Consider the following 6809-nt stretch of genomic DNA (forward strand, 5'->3'; position numbering starts at 1 on the left):
CTTTTTTCTCCATCCCCCGAAGTGGTAATCTTAGGTGGAAAATGCACTGGTAAACTCAAGTTTAAAAATCGTATAGACAGAACGTGAGAATGTTGTTTGCCAGGTTTATAATATCCTTGCACTTGGCTTGCCTTGAGTTCTGACCTGTACTCATTTAGTTTGGGTTTAAGAGTATCTCTAATGCTTCCATTTTGCAGAAAACAGGTTTACGGGAAAGCCTCAAGTAGAGTCCTGAAAATGTACTTGGCTTTTTACAAAGCTTTAATTTCTTTTTGATGAGCGCACTCTGCAATATTCGAAATTGTTCAGCTAAATTTTCCTAAACACACGCGGGGGCTCAAAGGCAGAGTGTGGGAGGCTCTGGGAGAAGTGGGTTTACTGACCCCACCGAGAGGAAGTTAATGAATCAGAAGTGGACTGCTTCTCACTCATGAAATAGGTCGTACAGGCTGATGCTGATGGGCACTTGAGCGGTCTGTTACATTTCTGGTCTGTTACATCACTGCTTCTGCAGGGTTTCTCCAGGTAGCACATGGGCTTTCTGCAGGACGGGGAGCACCTTCTCGATTTCTTCGGTGTCTCCATCCAACAGTGCCCAGAAGAGTGCTAGGTATACAGTTAGCACTGAATGCTTGCATAAATGCTTCATCTAGAAAGTACACATGCTGACATACATAAATAAGAGTCCAAGCAGGGATTATTGATTCTTGCTACCCTTGGCATCTCCAATTCTCCCCATTTTTTTCGTCCCAGAGCAGGGGCACTCAGTTGTACCAAGGAAGTCACAGATGCAGTTTGCACACTTCTTAAAGGCTGTACACACTCCGCCCGGTCGTGGGCAGTGGCTGCATGAGCCGCAGGAATAGGCTCCTGTGACTGAGCTGCTGGCCAGGACACAGAGGCCAGGAGGTGAATGCATTGGAAACCTCTCTGTTCTCGCTTCCCAGGCCTGAGCTGAGGCCCAAAGTCACGCAGACCAGAGGTGTGGGGACAGGGAAGTGGCACAGAGGGTCTCCTACGGGGGGACTGGGTGAAAAGAAAACCCTTTAGAAGCCCTGAGCCCTTCTCGCCGAGGAAGGCTCTAGGAGCAGACACTGTGCAGCCCTTTCTCTCCTTCCCCTGGGTCTGACCTGGTGCCAGCACCTCCCGGGGCCCCTTGGGCTGATGGCTGGCCCGGTGAATGCACAGCCTTTGTCCCGTGCATCCCTAATCTGCATCAAGAAATGCAAAGCCCCTAATGTTCCCTTGGCCGCCACTGAAATAACCTGGAATGCCATGTTTGCATGTCCAATGCTGCAGACTGAGTCATTCATACATTTCCCATCCACCGTCCAGTGAATGACGAAAAGTGACTTGGCCTGTCTCCTAGGGGCTGGTCACAGAGAGCTGTGGGGAGGACGGAAGAGATACCTTCTGGAAGCTGCAGGGGGTGGCCTTCCCGGAGCCCTGGCTGGGCCCTGACCTGCCAGCAGGCTTCCCCGGAGGAGAAATGAGAATCATGTCCCCCTAGGCTTTTGCACAGGAGCAGGCCGGCTCTGGGTTCAATTCCAGATGGGTCCTGACGTTGCGTTCACTGCCAGGTGCTCTCTGGTGCCAACTGTCGGCAAGTGCTTCTCCTTCTCTGCTTCCTCGTTGCTTAGCTCCAGCCGCTAGCGCCAGAGGTTGAAGGGACGGATCATTTGATCAAAGGTAAATCCCCGTGGGACCTGGTGGAGGGGAGGTGCTCCCTGGCCTGGATTCTCACAGCCCGTGGTGTTCCCCATTCAAGCAGCACAAAGGGATGCAAAGCAGCGGCTGCCTCTATGGGAGGGGAGGTCCCTGCTCCCACGCGCTGCCTCGGCCTCCCACCAGTCTGCCCGAAGACTCCTGGCGGGCTCACGTAGCATAGGTGCGCCCAGCCATTGATCTCCCAGGGGGCACGCAGACCAGCTTCGCCAAGAGAGATTAACCCCCCAAAGGGCCCATCTCACTGAATTAGGCTAAGGCAAAAGCAGGGGTGTAGGAGTCCTTGGCAGTTTCTGCCGAGCAGATTCAGGGAGCAGAGGACAGACTTTCAATGCCCACAATCAGGGGCAATAATAACTCGTTTCTTTCTCTTTGGTGTGCTTATTGCACGAAGGTGGTATTGTGCCAAGTCTTTTAACTCTAGACCGAATTTTATTCCTCAGTAGTAGTTAGGGAAAAAAGAAAAAAGGAAGCAAAAACGTTGTGAAAAATTGATCGTGTTCACAGTTCTTAGTTTTGAATTCTATGTACGTTTGGCAAGGCTAGATTTAGTCTCGTTTTGTAAAACAGAAAAGAAGAAATCCGAGTGAAGGCCTTCTGTCATGCATAGCCCTTGGGTGGCAGTAGAGTTGGGGGATCACTCAGGGGAGGTCAGGCCTTAGCAAACTCATTTGTGCATCAGAAGCTGGTTAGAGGTGAGAGTTCCGAGGGTACAGAGCACAGGGAGAGGCAGGGGTGGGGCCAGGTAGGTGGGCAAGGACTCAGAGCTCAGTGACGGGTGGGGAAGCCCAGGGCAGCTGGTCACTTAGAACAGCGGCATTGAGGAGACACTGGAACCTTCACATGCTGCCGGTTGGGAGGAGGACGCTGCAGCCCTTTGGGAAACCAGTTTGGCAATCACTCAAGACGTTAAACGGACGTGCCACGTGACGTAGAATTTCACTTCTAGGTATACATCCACCCTGGAGAAACGCAAACCTATGTCGGCACCAAGCTGGACGCGAATGTTCCCAGCAGCATTGTTCACCATAGCCAGAAGGTGGAAACAGCCCACTGTCCGCCAGCGGATGAATGGGTCAACACAATGTGGTGTGTCCACACAATGGACTACTACAGTAAAAAGATACAAAGTACTGGTTACAATATGAGTAACATTTTGCTCAATGAAAGAATTCAAGCACAAAATAACACCCACCATGCTACCTGTTTGAATGAAATGTCCAGAATCGATGAAACCAGAGAGACAAGAAGTAGGTCAGGAGGTGCCTGGGGGTGGGAGGCTGGGGTGGGAATGGGAGCAAATGGTTCTGAGGTTCCCTCTGGGGGGAGGACAACGGTCTGAAATCAGATAGTAATGATTTCATCATTTCTGTAACTATGTAGAACATACTTGAATTGTACACTTAAAATGGGTGAATTTCATGGTCTATAAATTATCCCAAATAAAGCTGTTAAGAAGACAAACACAAGCAGAGGCATGAAGGAACGTAGTTAATGAAACTTGGGGTGTGAGCTGACTCTGGGACAGGGGAACCCGAGATGGGCATCCTGATTTGAGAAGTCAGCTCTGCGCTGGTCCCACCCCTTTGGCTGCCGTCACCACGGCTGTCAGTCCCCTCCTAGCTGATGGGACATCCCGGGTGTCAATGACTTGTGATTTCAGATGGAAAACTTCCCAAGCTGGGCAAGGATGGATATCTCTGAGTGTTTCAGTAAAAAGGGGGTGGCGGTAGTTTTGTGCTTAAGTAAGATTGGAAACTGGTATGAAATAAGTTTTTCTACATCAGGACTTCCGAAACGACTGTATAATATAATATCTATCACATTTTCGAAATGCTATCCTCCATCTGCGACAATTACTGCTACATAAGGCCCGTGCATTAGACCCGGATGTAGTCAGAAGAATAAGGGGGAATAATGCGCACTGTAAAGGGATGGCTTTAGAAAGGCGATGGGGCTGCGTCAGAGTTTGTCTAGGACGAGCAGATACCGTGAATCCCCTCCCCTGGGCACGTGTGCTGTCCCCTCACTCAGTGGCCATTCATTGACTGATCTCAGTGCCAGATGAACTTGGCGCCTTTGGTTACCACATAACATGTAACTGCCTCAGTTTCCTCGGGGTTTAAGTGGGAGACACACAGTAGGTCCACAATAAACGTGGCTGAGCCGCGCAGAGTTTAGTTGGGGAGACCCCTTCGAGTCTGTTTCTGTTTTCATTATTAGAAACACGCGCCACAAACTTAGGGGCTCAAAACAACACCCACTGATTTTCTCACTGCTGTTTGTCAGGAGTTTGGGGTCTCCGTTTAAAAGGACACTAATCCCATTTGGGAGAGCTGCACCCTCATGACCTGAGCACCTCCCAGAGGACTTCCTATTCCCATCACATGGAGCACCAGGATTTCAACGTATGGATTTCAGGGGGACACCAGCATTGCACCACAGCACGCGTTAAAGAGTTCGAACCACTTGCTGAGATCTGGAGCCAGCATGACAACGACACTCACGCTTCCCAGCATGATGTCAGTAGCTGTACGGAAATATGCAAACGGAACCCCAGATAAGGCGGGCTGTCGGGAGCTCCTGCAATGATCAGGATGAGAAGTGGTGCAGGGAACTAGGTAAGGTCAAGAAGATGCAGAGGAGCGAAGAGATCGGATTACTCTTCCGGGGCTGGAGCTGCTGAGAGCAGAGAAGCGGGGAGCGTGGCCTGTGTGCTGTGGGTGATGAGGAACTGAGAGTGACTGCCAGGCTTCTGGCTTAGGCCTGGGGGTGGGGGTGGTGCCGTCCATTGAGACAAATCCAGGATGGGGACGGGGTCACCACAATAGGGACAGCTTGGTACAGATGTTGGCTATTGGAGCCAGGAGTTTAGAAGAGAGATCATGATAGAAACGTCTTATGAATCGTTATTCTCAACGTGTGGCTTGGGAGAACACCTGACTGGGACCCCTGAGGTGGTATATTTTACTTAGGTTCCTACATCTTCCTAGATCCCACCAGGAGCTAGAATTTCTGGTGGTGGGGCCTGGGACTCTGCATTTTAGAAGCTCCAAGATGACTCCTGTGTGTGATTAAGGAGGCCTGTGGGGGTGTCACCTGGCCCCAGGCACCCCCTGTGATCGGCTACACATTGAAAGGGCCGCTCGAATTTGAACTGTAGGTAAGTTCTCACTAGATAGGGAGACCCTACGGCTGGAGGCCCTGGTGCCCGGGGAGCAGCAGCACTGGAATCTCTGGGGTACACCTCTGTCCTCTGATCCGCCAGCTCACCCTGACCCTCCCGTGCCCGCCACTTAATAGACAGGCCAAAGAGCCTCTTGTAAGGGCTCTTCGATGAGCCACAACACTGTCTTCCACAAATCCCCTCGGAGATGAGTTGTCTTAACTAAACACACTGCAGAGTGCCGTGCAATCGAGGATTTGGCTGGCCGCTCATTAAGACAGCCTGCTCCTGCTTTCGGCGGGACTCTCTGGAAGCCCTGGACGTGTGGAAGGAACGAAAGCTCTTCCATTAATAAACATTTACTGCAAGGGATTGGAAAGTAAATGCAGGCTTCCTTACACGTAGTAGGTGCTCACTAAACACCCGCAGAAGTAGGCTGACACGACTCAGGCGTTGTTCCAGGATTCAGGAGACAGAGGGGAAAACCATTTTCCTGAGCATCTTCAGACATTCCAGGAGACCGAACACCTGATGAAGGAAAAATCCACCAGGAAATCCGAGGATTTCAGGATTGGCTTAGGACGTCGGTGAGAATCCCCTGGGACGGGTCGCAGACACTCTGACTGCCTTGAAAGAGACAGGACTTTCGGAACCAATCTGGGAGTTTGCTGAGGTCTGTACAGTTAAATGGATCCAGGTGAGCCGAGCCACAGCATGTCGACGACATTAGAACTAGCATCAGTTTACCTGCCAAATCAAAGCCAGCCCAGCCCGCCGGCTTCAGCACGCCAGGTCCTTTATACCCGTTCCCCTCCCCTTCCCTACAGTTGGGATTTGGTCTCCGAGGATCTGACCCCCAGGCAATTGCTCACAACGAATTCACCCTTTTCCAAATTAGAAGTTAGGAGCCTGGTAGCACTAAATTAGCTGGGAGACTTCAATGTATTTGCTGATCAAGTAGAATGGTGGTCGTCCCCTGTCCCCCAGGGAGTGGATGCTCAACCTCATAAAGGATGGAGATGGTGCCACTTATCTGGTCAGCGATTCTGTGCCTTTGAGGGGCAAATCAGTCTCCCCAGCTCCTCAGTCTCCCCAGCTCCTGGGTGTTTCAAAGGCGGTCTCTTTGAGGAGCCATTTTTTCCCCCAACCCATGGACAGCTCATCCTCGCATCTCTTAACAAACATTAATCCCTGCTAAGGTCCTCGGGGCAGGTGAGTGACATGGAGTCAAAACAAGAAGAAGGCTGTGTACCTGCCTCTCGGTGGTTGGGTGGCTCCGGAAGCAAACCCATTACCGTCCCTCACGGCTGTGCTCAGCTGGTCTAGTCACCTTCTGAATTCTGCTGGTCAGTGGTGTTAGGGTCATCGAAGGAGGAATGCATCAGGCCAAAGTGGTAAGGGATTATAAATGTACTAGAGGCCTGACGCATGAAAATTCATGCAAGAGTAGGCCTTCCTTCCCCCGGCAGCTGGCATGGGCTTCCCTCCGACCCTGGCTTCATCTGGAAGGACTTCCGGAATGACGCCCGGAAGGACGTCTGGTCTAATTTGCATATTACCCTTTTATTATTCTAGATTAGGTCATCTGGATACCAGATGGGCTGAGCCCCCAAATGGTGCCAGCACCCAGGGATAGGGAGTCAGAGATTTTAAAGGATGCTATGTGGGCTTTTTCTGGGTGGAGAATTCTCTGGGTGGTAGGGATCCTGGGAAAATCCGGAGGGGAGAGAGAATAGTCTTAGAAAGAGGAATGAGGTCTAAGCAGAAGGGAATGTCCATTGTGAAGTGGCCTAAAGGCTAGTTTCCAGGGGAGGAGTATCAATTCAATGATTTGATCAAACCCAACAACTGGCTCATTTTGGTGCCGAGTGTGGCGAGATGATGAAATGGCACTTCTCCTGAGGTGGGATCCCTGCTG

At 51.1% G+C, this 6809-nt stretch overlaps 1 long non-coding RNA gene across 1 annotated transcript in view; it reads left to right on the top strand.

The window, feature by feature from the left end:
* Positions 1-2769: 2769 nt before the first annotated feature.
* LOC107183590 overlaps positions 2770-6809 on the top strand; it is a 22743-nt gene continuing 18703 nt past the window's right edge. The window contains exon 1 of the long non-coding RNA XR_001514379.1: positions 2770-2780. This is a non-coding gene — a long non-coding RNA (uncharacterized LOC107183590). The remainder of the gene's footprint in view (positions 2781-6809) is intronic.

The sequence above is a fragment of the Myotis davidii genome, unplaced genomic scaffold (assembly GCF_000327345.1).
Source record: "Myotis davidii unplaced genomic scaffold, ASM32734v1 scaffold299, whole genome shotgun sequence".
Taxonomy (NCBI): Eukaryota; Metazoa; Chordata; class Mammalia; order Chiroptera; family Vespertilionidae; genus Myotis; species Myotis davidii.